This window comes from Salvelinus sp. IW2-2015, linkage group LG36 (assembly GCF_002910315.2).
Source record: "Salvelinus sp. IW2-2015 linkage group LG36, ASM291031v2, whole genome shotgun sequence".
Classification (NCBI taxonomy): domain Eukaryota; kingdom Metazoa; phylum Chordata; class Actinopteri; order Salmoniformes; family Salmonidae; genus Salvelinus; species Salvelinus sp. IW2-2015.
Window position 1 is genome coordinate 26,151,147 of NC_036875.1, and position 15,366 is coordinate 26,166,512.

Below are 15,366 nucleotides of genomic sequence, written 5' to 3' on the forward strand. Positions count from 1 at the left end.
CCCCCCCCAATCCTGTACAGTAACCACCCCCACAGCCTGCTGGGCCTGGCTCACTTCAAGAAAGAACTGCTTGGAGCCTCTACCACAACCAGGCAATATGCTGCTTGGAGCCTCTACCACAACCAGGCAACATGCTGCTTGGAGCCTCTACCACAACCAGGCAATATTCTGCTTGGAGCCTCTACCACAACCAGGCAATATTCTGCTTGGAGCCTCTACCACAACCAGGCAATATTCTGCTTGGAGCCTCTACCACAACCAGACAATATGCTGCTTGGAGCCTCTACCACAACCAGGCAATATTCTGCTTGGAGCCTCTACCACAACCAGACAATATTCTGCTTGGACCCTCTACCACAACCAGACAATATGCTGCTTGGAGCCTCTACCACAACCAGGCAAAATGCTGCTTGGAGCCTCTACCACAACCAGGCAATATTCTGCTTGGAGCCTCTACCACAACCAGGCAATATTCTGCTTGGACCCTCTACCACAACCAGGCAATATTCTGCTTGGAGCCTCTACCACAACCAAGCAAAATGCTGCTTGGAGCCTCTACCACAACCAGGCAACATGCTGCTTGGAGTCTCTACCACAGCCAAGCAATATGATGCATTAGTGAAAAGGATTCAGTATATTTATAATTCTGAAATACCTGTAAATTCTCTCACCTACCCTATCTGAATAATGAAAATGAACCTATTGATCTAAAGCTTGTAATGAATAATCAATCAATTTGTATTGTCTGCCTGACATTCTTTGCTTTTTCTTGTCTCTTCAAAAATTGAAAATGACTAAACTGAAAGTCCTATTCCAAATACAAGCATTGCAAGAAGTTCTCCTTGTCTTTTGTTTTTTAAACATTTTATTTTTCAATTAACTGCAATCTGGCACTCACTCTGTCTTTTGAGACTAAGAACAGGCCTCTTTTGTAGAGATTCAACCCCAGTCTGTTACCGTGACTCCATGGGGAGACCCAGTGCTCTCTAGGGGCCCTGCGGAGGCCCCTGGACTAATCAACCAGGACCCAATGGAGGGAACACCCTAACACCTCTCTCTCCCTGAGGACCACACCTATACTAAAATTCAATGTTCACTAAAGAGTTCAGAGCTTGTTAAATAGTCTCATTAAGTAGGATGGATTGGCCATTATAGGTCAGCAGACATGACACCTAAAACAGATGACTCCTAATGGTGACTCAGTCTACCATGACTCCCTAATGTCTTCTTGATGTGTCATTAACATTTATTTCACTGTCGAGATACGGGGTCGACATGCACACACACACATACACACACATTTAACATTCTTACAAACACACCCCATGCATGAAGGTCCTGATATATATGGACACGGATAGTCCAATCAGAAGGGAGGTTATTGATGATGTCAGAGGTTTGTTCAGGGTTGTTTTTAAACGGTTAGTGAACACACACACACACAATCAATGGGTATGGACTATGAGCATTGATGTATGGTATAGGTGGTCTGTGACACTGTATGTCTCTGTGATTTATTCATCCTGTGGGTTTTCCCCAGACCAGCCCTAAGACCCCCAGGATACCCCTGAGAGTTTGTGTGTGTTGATGGTACGCTGCTCTTCACAGCTCTAAATCACATTCTTTCCCTCCTCCTTAACAAATTAGAAGCAGAGCTTTGTCTTGAAGGTCTGCAGAGAGAGAGAGGGAGGGAATGGGAGAGAGAGAGAGAGAGTGTGAGTGAGTGAGAGAGAGTGAGAGAGCCGAGAGAGCCAGAGTGTGTGTGTGAGAGAGAGCGAGAGAGAGAGAGAGAGAGAGCGGGAGAGAAGGCGAGAGAGAGTGATGGGAGAGAGAAAGAAAGATTGAGTGAGTGAGTGAGAGTGTGAGAGAGCGTGAGTGAAAGAGTAACAGAGGACTAACATGTTGGAGCTGACCAAGCGCAATAGATCTCCAAAGAACCTCCACTCCAATATTTTTGTCTTCTCACATGGCTTATCTTTTCAGATACATCATCACCTCAACAGGGTCATTCACCACTGTATAGCCCTATCAACCTAACTGCAATCCACATCCAAGGACATTGCTTATTTTATTCAGGGGAAGTCCTGAGAAGTCCTGAGAACTTACAGTATATGTTCCCCTTCCTGTGCTGTCTACGCTGGTCCACTCTGTAAAAATAAGTTATTGGATATGGTGTCCTCTGCCAAACCAGGGACAGCAACAACATAAATCTAGATTCATAATGCATTAGTCTTCGGCTCACAATGGAGCCAGTGAATGGAGCTCTGCTCTCTGGAAGTGGCGATTGCTAAGAGAAGATAAATTATAAATTGCTCCATGCTATTGTGTATTGTCATGGTGAGAGGCTACATAGTGCGTTGGCTATGTCATCCTCAGACCCTTTGGTGTGAAATCTGAAGTTTGGGACGCTAATATGGCTGCCAATATGGCAGCTATGGCCGAAGCAGTGTTGGTGTAACCAATGTCCTGATGTCCACTGACTGGCTGAACACGCATCCAGAAGCAGTATTAACAAGACAGAGAACACATTGAACTCGAAATGAACAGTTCAAAAACATACCTCTCTCATTTCTAAACAGAGACCTTGTTCTAGAAAATATTGTAACGAAATAACATTTAAAAAGTAACATTAAGATTATTCATGTACAAGACTGTGTCGAGAATGTAATTCCAGTCCTAACTCAGAAATGTAGAATGGCTCCGAATATATTTGTCCACGCAAATCAAGACTTGTACCACTGTGCCAGGCATTTTCCTTTGGTACAGTTGTCCTCAAGGGGAAGAAGACCTCCCAACACAGAGAAAGAGAAAAAGAGAGAGAGATTTTCAGCTGCTGTCAGCGATGCTGTGCCAAGCCTATAAAACAGTACACATCTGCTAATTACACAGACTGCTTCTGTTCACCAGCTCTCAGATTAATATAGCTTGTAAGTGCTTACAAGAAACAACAAATCAATGAAGGGATACAACTATTTTTTGGACAAAGAAAACATTTTTGTTGTTGTTGAAAAAGTCATAAAACGTATTCTAGAAAATTAGAAATCACTTCTGTCCTTTTAAGGTTATGATCATGTGCTTATTGTGTGATGTGTCCTATATGTGTGCAGAGAATACATTTAGATATTAGACTAGAATGATAACATTTGGAGCTGTAACATTAATATAGAGTGGGTACATTGTCTGTGTTACATGTTGCCATATTCATTTTTATATATATATATTTTTACATTCCAAGAACAAAAATAAACGTGTATATATACGAACGACAACTTACAGACACACAAACAATGCCTACATGTCATCTGCCCAGACCCGCCTGCTCATACCCCCATCCCTAGTGTTGTCATATTTATGAAAGATTTTTAACCATGCATTGTGAAATTATAATTTAACTCAATTCATATGGTTGGATAGTGACAACATTTCATTTTTTCACCAACAAACATAGATCTGGGAGGATTAAATAGGTGGAAGCAGCATGGTGGCATTTCTACCAAGCCAATCAGAAGGTAAAATGATGCTATTACTACAATGTTGATTTCTATCCACTCCTTTCAGGTCTAAAGTAGTGCCTATGGGTGTAAGGGCTGGGGGTCGGTTTAGAATTTAGCACTAGGCATCTATGACGTGGCAGTGTCTTTTCTTTATATTATTCTAGGGAAAAAATGTGATTAGAGTAATTACATTGACGCACGAGCAGACTGAAAGTCCTACTTCTATGTATTATGTGTCAGTATATTTAGGACAAATCTTCAGATATGCTTCATCGTGTGGCACCCAGTTATTTACTCCTATTTCGAAAGGAAGCTCTGAAAATGAAGTAACACTGTTTGCCTGTCAGCCTGTACATCGTTCCTCCTCAGGTAGTCATGTAACCAACCTGCACCACAGACCCCATAACAAAAGAGCTGTGTTTCCACCTCACAGCACCACACACACGCATGCACCCATGCACACACACACACCCATGCACACACACACGCGCACGCGCACACGCACGCGCGCACGCACACACACCACACACACACACACACACACACACACACACACACACACACACACACACACACACACACACACACACACACACACACACTGTGCCAGTTAGAGGCATTCTCTCCATGCAGGTTTGCCTTCTAATCGGGGGTGTCAGAAAAAGTGAGAGCATCTCACAGGAGACACAGGCTGCACAGACTCTATATATGAGCAGCCGAGTGTCGCAGAGACAAGCTACCTGTCAATCTGGAGGCACCCGCCTGTGTAAGGCTGGCTGTACCGGAGGAGGAAAAGACCATGTGCTCTGAGATCGTTTACACACTCCAGTGAGAGAGACTGGTACGTCTGCAGCTGGAACAGATTGTTATATGTGTGTTCTGAAGGGTAGGAATTATTTGCAGTAGGAATATCTGTTACCTATGCAGCAGTAGCAGCCACGGTTGGTCTAGTTCAGTCCCTGTTCTGAATCAGCTAGCTAGGCCATGGCATCCGTGGTTCACACAAAGGGTTGGTCTAATGCTGAGGTCCTTCCTGGTTCAATGTTACTAGACTTCTAAATAAAGTAGAAACATAACAAGAGAGAAGAGTTCAAGTTGGATGGAGAGCTTCACCACATGTCCTCAGAGAGACAGCAGAGCAACAGACAGTTCTCATCAAGAGTGAAATTAACAAGACAATAATTAGATAGGCTTACATTTAAATCAATAGTTGTTGTGTGGCCAATCTCCAAGCTCTACACACACAATCACGATTTTCCAATTACCCATGGTCTTATAAGTGTGTTTCAGTCATCAGTCATCACCCAAAAAGACAGCACCAGTATAACTATATTATGTTGTTGTTCAAAACAGAATATGAATCAAAGCTCTTGAGTGGTCGGCCATTTTGTACAAGTTATCTGATCAAATGCCCTGTTTTGGCAACATCTGTTGAAGGGTGTATGTCTTAGGTATGATCAGGCACAAAGATTAGCCGATTTGTTTAAAATTTAGGCTACCTCATTGTAATAATCCGTACATTCTGTGAGTCAAGGTACAGATCAAGCCTAGTTAGCAGACAGATATCCCCATCTATCCATCCATCCATCCATATCTGGAGAAAATGATTGACAGGTTGGGGCTTTATTTCCCTGGTGGTACCCCTCCAAACCCCCCATCCTTCTCTCCACTCTCTACGTCTCCCTCTCACTACAGCCTTATCTCATCTCTGTGCCCTGTTCATAAGGTTTATCTTTTTAATTATGTCAAAGCTAACCGGCTGAAGAGGCTTGCTGAGGGCCTATCAGGCCTATCAGTGGCCTGGTCTCTGACCTCTCTGTCTGTTCTCACCCCCAGTCTCCTAGCACTGCTGTTTTTACACATACAGAGCAGCATCTTTGTTTTTGGAGATCTATTGACTGGAGATGATCACCTGTCTCTGTCACAACCTCAATTATACAGATTCTCTCTCTCCTATCTCGCCAAACATTCTTAATTGTTAATTTCTCAGAGGGGTGTAGACAGCATTTCAAACAACGAGGTGCGGTCAAGGTGCAGCCAAAAATCACAAGAACATCAGTAAAGATCGTCAGGACTCTCAGGCTCACTATTAGAAGCTGTTGTTTTCATTACAAGTTTTATTACACAAGTGTGTGCTACTTGAGGCATTGTGGGGGAGCTCACGGCACTCGGCTCACAGTTCACAGCTCACAGTTCAACATCAGTCAATCTGTTCCCTTCAGATACCTCACATTTATGTGTACAACTTGTGGCTGCGGTGGCACCTGGTTGGTGTAAGGGGATCTAGAGCAGGAACTCTGACTCAGACCCTGTAAATGTGGGCTGTCCCACACATACAGAACATACGTTACCATAACAAACACACCCACACAACAACTAGTTCCTGGAAAACGTTACCTATTTTGACCCTGTGTTAATTTCCCTCTCAGCCTGATGATTTGTGGGACCTGCAAAAGGTGTTTGAGCGCCAAGTGAGAGTTGAGGCCAAACTGCTTGCCCATATGTTTAGTTCCAAGGCCTTTTGCACTCACTGGCTCAACGTTTTATTGCCCTCAGCCTCATTGAAAAACTCACAACACTGACAACGGTGCGACATGACATCACTGTTGAACCGGTGCTCTCAGGGCAGACAGGGTCAATTGCAATAGCTGCAAAGGGAACATCTAAAACCCCTCGGGCCCCCAGGCCAAGACCAGTGGATCTCCTGAGGGTACAGAGGCACCCATGGGGCTTAATGTCCGGGGTTTAGAAACACTGCTGGGACTCCATGGGGCTTCCAGGAGAACACAAATCACAACCTACTCTATAGCCGTGTCTGCCACAGAGTTCCTACAATCCTCTTTAGACAATATCAATAGATAACATAAACATAATAATGTTAATGGATATATATATACAGTGGGGCAAAAAAGTATTTAGTCAGCCACCAATTGTGCAAGTTCTCCCACTTAAAAAGATGAGAGAGGCCTGTAATTTTCATCATAGGTACACTTCAACTATGACAGACAAAATGAGAAAAAAAATCCAGAAAATCACATTGTAGGATTTTTTATGAATTTATTTGCAAATTATGGTGGAAAATAAGTATTTGGTCACCTACAAACAAGCAAGATTTCTGGCTCTCACAGACCTGTAACTTCTTCTTTAAGAGGCTCCTCTGTCCTCCACTCGTTACCTGTATTAATGGCACCTGTTTGAACTTGTTATCAGTATAAAAGACACCTGTCCACAACCTCAAACAGTCACACTATGGCCAAGACCAAAGAGCTGTCAAAGGACACCAGAAACAAAATTGTAGACCTGCACCAGGCTGGGAAGACTGAATCTGCAATAGGTAAGCAGCTTGGTTTGAAGAAATCAACTGTGGGAGCAATTATTAGGAAATGGAAGACATACAAGACCACTGATAATCTCCCTCGATCTGGGGCTCCACGCAAGAGCTCACCCTGTGCTGTCTCTTATACACATCTAGATGTGTATAAGAGACAGACCATCAGTAACACACTACGCCGCCAGGGACTCAAATCCTGCAGTGCAAGACGTGTCCCCCTGCTTAAGCCAGTACATGTCCAGGCCCGTCTGAAGTTTGCTAGAGAGCATTTGGATGATCCAGAAGAAGATTGGGAGAATGTCATATGGTCAGATGAAACCAAAATATAACTTTTTGGTAAAAACTCAACTCGTCGTGTTTGGAGGACAAAGAATGCTGAGTTGCATCCAAAGAACACCATACCTACTGTGAGGCATGGGGGTGGAAACATCATGCTTTGGGGCTGTTTTTCTGCAAAGGGACCAGGACGACTGATCCGTGTAAAGGAAAGAATGAATGGGGCCATGTATCGTGAGATTTTGAGTGAAAACCTCCTTCCATCAGCAAGGGCATTGAAGATGAAACGTGGCTGGGTCTTTCAGCATGACAATGATCCCAAACACACCGCCCGGGCAACGAAGGAGTGGCTTCGTAAGAAGCATTTCAAGGTCCTGGAGTGGCCTAGCCAGTCTCCAGATCTCAACCCCATAGAAAATCTTTGGAGGGAGTTGAAAGTCCGTGTTGCCCAGCAACAGCCCCAAAACATCACTGCTCTAGAGGAGATCTGCATGGAGGAATGGGCCAAAATACCAGCAACAGTGTGTGAAAACCTTGTGAAGACTTACAGAAAACGTTTGACCTCTGTCATTGCCAACAAAGGGTATATAACAAAGTATTGAGAAACTTTTGTTATTGACCAAATACTTATTTTCCACCATAATTTGCAAATAAATTCATTAAAAATCCTACAATGTGATTTTCTGGATTTTTTTTCTCATTTTGTCTGTCATAGTTGAAGTGTACCTATGATGAAAATTACAGGCCTCTCTCATCTTTTTAAGTGGGAGAACTTGCACAATTGGTGGCTGACTAAATACTTTTTTGCCCCACTGTATATATATATAGCACTTTTCCACCAGATGTTCAAAGTGCTTTACATTTTATGGGGGAAACTCCCCTCATCCATTCCCAACATGTAGCCTATAATCTACCCATACACATATGGTCATGACTCCATGGCTGTAATATTTGTTTATAATAGTATATGACCTTTCAAAGTCCACTGTAAGCCTTTCAGCACATTTCTTTACCTTCAATATTTTTTGTACAACACCATATCTGTAGTTGATAGCACAGCGCACCGAAGTTGCACACTATATAAGGGATGCATGTGGAAAGTAATTGATTTGACTTTGGCAGCGAGAGATACCCCAGAGGTTTGAACCTGAACGGAGGAGGAGCAGCCATGTGGTATGTAATCACTTGGTATCCATGACACCACAGACAAAACCCCCTCTTAATAACCCTAATATCCATTATCAGAGGGCCTGTGTGTGTGTGTGTGTGTGTGAGTGTGCTTGTGTGGACACAGGAAGGCTAAGTAAATGCAGTTATTTTATGGAAGCTAAATTAAGCAGTGTTAAAGGTAGACTCAGCGATATGACGTAGAAAGTAAACAGCATAATGGGTCAATTTTCGCAACAGCTAAGAGTGTTGAAGCGCGAGGTTCAACTTCTCTGCTGTTTTGGTCCCGTAGCTACCACGCTGTAACAGCGTGAAGCGAACCTGTGCACATGAGCAGATACTGTGTGAGTGAAGTCTAGCATCTCACTCATCTCAATATCTGTGATCCTGCTCGTGGCAACGTCATTTCACTGAGTCTACATTTAAAAGTTCAGGAATACCAAGATATTCATGAATGCAGGACATACACACTGCATGTCTATCTGTGTGTGGGTAACTAAGTAATAGCATGGTAACGCTACGTGAGAAAGAAGACCACTACTGCAATATTAACATTGTCCATATTTTTCATTTAGAGCTATTAAGAAAATATAACTATGAATTTGTTAAAAAATGTTGCACTGTAAGTTGCAGCAGGCCTCTGAGCTCAAGTGCTAGAGTGGACCCTGACTGCTCCTCTCTGCTGTGGGTTAGCTCATCCCATGACCTACGGCCCGGCCCACACACCACCACCGCTCATGTATGTATGGCTGCTTTAGTACCTCTGCTAGGCTGTGATATGTCGGACCACACACACAGTCTCACACACAGCTAAGTGGATTACACACTGATGATTTGTGTTTGACCAAAAGCATTTAGTCACGGAGCGCACAGCAATTCAAACCCAGGATTAGGATTCTAGCATGTCATCCGTTTGGTCAGCAACCATGGCTAATGGTGGGGGTGATTTAGCATGTCAGATGTGTCTGTCAGCGTGTAAACTAACAGGATGGGATAGATGGAGACTGTGTACTGTCTGTAATGTATGAGAGAGAGAAATATGAACTCAATCTGAGGGAGGTTGAATTGAAGTGCTCTGCTCTGGTCTTCAGTTCAAATTGACACCAGATGTAATGATGTGCCGCAAAGACAGAGTCAGTATGAAAAACTCATATAAACTCAGCAAAAAAAAGAAACGTCCTCTCACTGTCAACTGTATTTATTTTCAGCAAACTTAACATGTGTAAATATTTGTATGAACATTACAAGATTCAATAACTGAGACATAAACTGAACAAGTTCCACAGACATGTGACTAACAGAAATTGAATAATGTGTCCCTGAACAAAGGTGGGGTCAAAATCAAAAGTAAAAGTCAGTATCTGGTGTGGCCACCAGCTGCATTAAGTACTGCAGTGCATCTCCTCCACATGGACTGCACCAGATTTGCCGTGAGATGTTACCCCACTCTTCCACCAAGGCACCTGCAAGTTCCCGGACATTTCTGGGGGAATGGCCCTAGCCCTCACCCTCCGATCCAACAGGTCCCAGACGTGCTCAATGGGATTGAGATCCGGGCTCTTCACTGGCCACGACAGAACACTGACATTCCTGTCTTGCAGGAAATCACGCACAGAATGAGCAGTATGGCTGGTGGCATTGTCATGCTGGAGGGTCATGTCAGGATGAGCCTGCAGGAAGGGTACCACATGAGGGAGGAGGATGTATTCACTGTAACGCACAGCGTTGAGATTGCCTGCAATGACAACAAGCTCAGTCCGATGATGCTGTGACACACCGCCCCAGACTATGACGGACCCTCCACCTCCAAATCGATCCCGCTCCAGAGTACAGGCCTTGGTGTAATGCTCATTCCTTCGACGATAAACGTGAATCCGACCATCACCCCTGGTGAGACAAAACCGTGACTCGTCAGTTAATAGCACTTTTTGCCAGTCCTGTCTGGTCAAGCGACTGTGGGTTTGTGCCCATAGGCGATGTTGTTGCCGATGATGTCTGATGAGGACCTGCCTTACAACATGCCTACAAGCCCTCAGTCCAGCCTCTCTCAGCCTATTGCGGACAGTCTGAGCATTGATAGAGAGATTGTGCGTTCCTGGTGTAACTCGGGCAGTTGTTGCTGCCATCCTGTACCTGTCCCGCAGGTGTGATATTCGGATGTACCGATCCTGTGCAGGTGTTGTTACACGTGGTCTGCCACTGCGAGGACGATCAACTGTCCATCCTGTCTCCCTGTAGCGCTGTCTTAGGTGTCTCAGAGTATGGACATTGCAATTTATTGCTCTGGCCACATCTGCAGTCCTCATGCCTCCTTGCAGCATGCCTAAGGCACATTCACGCAGATGAGCAGGGACCCTGGGCATCTTTCTATTGGTGTTTTTCCAGAGTCAGTAGAAAGGCCTCTTTAGTGTCCTAAGTTTTCATAACTGTGACCTTAATTGCCTACCGTCTGTAAGCTGTTAGTGTTCCACAGGTGCATGTTCATTCATTGTTTATGGTTCATTGAACAAGCATGGGAAACAGTGTTGAAACCCTTTACAATGAAGATCTGTGAAGTTATTTGGATTTTTACGAATTATCTTTGAAAGACAGACAGAGTCCTGAAAAAGGGACGTTTCTTTTTTTGCTGAGTTTACATGTACACTCTTAGAAAAAAAGGTGCTATCTAGTAATGGAAAAATGTTTCTTCAGCTGTTCCCATAGGATAATCCTTTAAAGAACCGTTTTTGGTTCCAGGTGGAACACTTTTGGGTTCCATGTAGAACCCTTTCCACGGAGGGTTCTACATGGAACCCAAAAGTGTTCGACTTGGAACCAAAAAAGGTTTCTACCTGGAACCAAAAAGGGTTCTCCTATGGTGACAGCCACAGAACCCCTTTGGAACCCTTTTTTAAAGGGTTTAGGCTACTGATAGTAGGCTAAACCTAAGACAGTTAACGATGCCAATCCATGATGAAAAGGCTGTGCTAATTACTAACCAAAGAAAATTCAAAGATGGAATGAAAGCAACAACATTTTGTCATGATGAAGTTAGAAATGGAAAACTATCTACAGGGTAAACAAAGTGTCTGGGGTGTGATTTTTATTTTTTTAAATGGTGTTGTAATTCTAGTTTGTCATGTGTGGTTGCAATATCCCTTCTCATGTGGACCTATTGGGCTTGAAGACTAGTTTTGTAACCACTACCCTGCATGCTACCCATGTCTTTCCTACAATGGAGAGCTTTATTTTCCCTTGAAATGTAGTTTGTATCTTTCCTGAGGGAGATGTCGTATCACCAAGGGGACCATGACAGTGCTTTGAATCTTCTGAAAATTCTGTTTGACCCCGTGACAGAATCACTGTAGAGTCTGTGTAAGTGCAGGAAATCACTGTATGATGACAATGCCATATGTGATTAGACATAAACTCACTGTCTCTGAGCTACAGAATACAGCCTTTGTCCTCAGACAGTAACATTATTGACTGTTATAATGGTGGTATGCCTCCCTTGAAAAGGGGATTTTAGTAAAGTATTTATATAATAAAAAATAATAATCATAAGTGTTAGTGTGAATGTTTTGATAGTGAATTTCCCATAGTATGATTGGTTTCCCATCATAAATTCTTTCAATAAAAACAACATTTGCATAATTATTTATATTCTGTGTGTAAATGTGTGTGTGTGTATGTGTGTACATATGTGCATGTGTGAACCAAGCGTGGCTGGAGAGCCACTTCCCCCCCAAACTGTTAACCTTGGTCTTGATCTTAGTCAAAGTATCCCTGCCTGTTGGCCTCTAGCAACTGTGTTTCCATGGATACTCAGCGATTCACATCCAGCACAATACACAGACCCTCATGTGTGACGCCGATATTGTTCCTCTCACACAAACTGCTCACTTTGATGTGCGGTGCTCTTTGCTCAGTGTCCGTCTCAAAACCAACTGGGCTCTCCATACTATGCTGAGACCCAGCTATCACCATGTTTTGTGAATGGGACCTTACCTTAATAAAGATAATTCATTCGATATTAAGGGCTGATTCTCTGTGAAATGTTAGGGTGGATTTAAAAAACACACCAAAGTGCTACCCAACTTTGATCATCATCTATGTTGATTTGTGTTGGGCAAACACATTCAATTCATTCAAAGACCTCTGATTTGTTTCAGCTATAGGGGTGGAGTAGCTAGGGCCCCCTTTTCCCTACAGCGTTCCAGATGCTACCCGGTTGCCATGACAACATGGTGCCACATACAGGAAAGCCTTTGATTGACAGACATGCTCCCTGCCAACGGCAGTTAGCGGCCACAAAACAATACAAGGAGGAAGTCAACCATTAGTCTGGTTACAAGTCTTTAACCTCTCCTTGATCTCTCCAGGGATGCAATGTTTAGATCTAGCTATGCTTGTGTGTGTGTGTGTGTGTGTGTGTCAAGAGCAACACATTTTGGTAAGCTATATTATATGACAGCAGCCAATTCACCAGAGTGGATGTGTAATTTATTGATAATGATGATGACAGTGAGGGGAAAGAGAGGGAGGAGGGGGAGGATGACTTAAGATATTTCAATCCACACCATTGGAAAATGTATGCTTTCAATATATGTTATATTATTTTATATATTTACAGAAAAATATTTTAAAAAGTGGAACAGGGTAGTATGATTTTCATCTAAGCTCATTTTTTTGTGTAGCCCTGAACAAATGTGACATTTTAAATAAATGAAATTACCATTCTATACATAGGCCTATATACATCTATAATAAAAAACTAGATCTACAGGGAAACAATACACACACGAACTTGACCACAGAGCAATTGAGTATGATACAGATCAAGGTTGGTGTAATAATCCTGTAGTTTTGTGCCCCCTTCTGGTCATTCAGGTCCCATTCACAAAACATGGTGATAGCAAAATGAATCACTATAATACTAATGGAAGACCATAACATGTATCAATATATGTGGAATATTGTAAGACAACCACACTTGTATCATCCCAACAATGTGTTAATTTTGTGCTCAGATATTTTTGCAGTTGACTTAAAAGCCCTTGTATCCATAGCATAATGAAATCAAAACAATTAGTTGCATTCAGAACTAAACATCAACCTATAATGTCCCACTTGACAAGGCCAGTTTTCATAATTTCACTCCCTTGGTTCAAGGCCTCCTACGAGTCTTTCTTTCACTGCCTTTTGTGTCACCTTGAAGAGAAGCTGACTAAGCAAAGCCATTAAATTCCACAGCTATAAATATGATATGCCACAAAACTCCATTATTACCTGTGCTGTCTTTGCTACAGAGCTGGTAGGTAGATGGGAAGAGTGGATCAAGACACTGGTGAAATAGTGTGATTATGATTGATGGCTTCCCATTAGATAGTGTGTTATCGCTGCAGGTGGAGAGAACCATCCAGCCACTGGGTTATAACACAACACATTACCTGCTACAGTCTCCAGCAGCCTCAGATGTTTAAATAAAATATAGACCCTGGTTCCCTGCTCCAGGCACTCTGACTAGCTGATTTCACGTCAGCCTTGATTTTCACAACATTCCCACTCAACAAACACATCTAGTATTCATATTATCTAGCTGGAGTTTCAGTTCCCTGCAGGAGCTCTCAGCAATGTACTGTAGCTCTCTGTTCAATCATCTCAGTCGTGGATAATATCTGATGTAGCCTAGCAATTGTCAATTTTTATTTATTTTCTTCCTGGTGCTCCCGGTCAAAGTGATAGACTGTGACTGGTGCACGGTGTCCTGCATTACCTCAACAAATAATCTGGCCCTCGATGGCAGACCTTGACCACAGAGAAATCAATATCTCACCATTAAAATCTATCAGAGTTAGGGCAGCAGCTGTCAGAGGTTCCACTATCACGCGGCCACAACATTAAAATCTTACACTGGCCGTACATGAGTAATCAATATACAGTGGTTCACAGATCATTTGTGGTCACTTTCGCAGCCGTGATGGATGTCTGTGGAGCCCGTGATTCATGTGACACCGTTTAACAGGATTCTGCTCCGATTTAGATGGTCATTCCTCAGAGACATACAGGCGACGTGGCAGTGGAGCCCACACACTTTCACTGAGACATTATGGATTTTGTGCCCTGCCATCTGTGAAAACACCTCAGTGTGAAAGGTTAAATCTTTTCCTAGAGTTTTCAAGCGATGAGCATATGCTACAACCATAGTTAACAGCAGTGTTGCTTTGAGGGGTGTTGGACACAACTGTACCATACTGGATCAGTGTAATATGGTACTACTGGGTTCAATACCAGCTACACTGGTGTCAGAAGTGGGAATAGCTAATATGTGGGCAACGCAAGGTGAACGTTCCAAAGGAACGTGTTATGACAACAGCTCTCTACTACTCACTATCCACTACCATGCTAAGCCTGTTGAATGGTTGGAAAAAGAGCCATCTTACTTTTTCCTTGCAGTGTATCGGATTGCTCTCAAACTTGCCTCCTGACCCTCAGTCTCTGAGAGGAGATAATTACTTGTCAGGAATAGATAGATATTAATGAATTCATTAGCAGGAAGGAGTTTAGCTTTCACAGCACCACTTTCTGCTATGACACATCACACCTATTGTTTTAGCTAGTAAGCCTTGAACAATAACATTCACACAGTAAATTGCCTCATACAGGACCGTAAAACCCAAGAAAAAAATATCCATAAATGCTGGAATTTAGCAACCATGCAAACGAAGGATTCTTAACTCCAGATTATTCCTTTTGTATGTCTATATAAGCCTGTTATTGTGGGAGGCTGGTGAAGACGGGAGACATCCATCCACATTAGCAGTATACACCACTTAGATTGGATAGCCTTGCTATAGCAGGCACTGTATATTTGGACTGCAGCACTGGTACAGTATTTTCACGTCAATACACATTTATCTAACCATGTAGAATAGCCTAAGCATCATGATCAAGTGTTTCTGTTAGAGGTGAAAACATCCCAGTTCAAACAGTTAAACCCTCCACTTCCTGAAGAGATGCATTAAATAAAACCTGTTCCATCATATTTATAGAAACATTCACCATAGCTTTAACGCTGACATGCTAGGACATTCAAGTTAGTTATTGTAATATTGATCG

The 15,366-nt window shown here is 42.9% G+C and overlaps 1 protein-coding gene across 4 annotated transcripts in view; it reads right to left on the reverse strand.

Annotated features, from left to right (window-relative positions):
• The window catches only part of LOC111959560 (insulin-induced gene 2 protein), a 61,728-nt gene that overhangs the window by 35,328 nt on the left and 11,034 nt on the right, over positions 1 to 15,366 (reverse strand). The gene's annotated exons all lie outside the window — the stretch shown is intronic.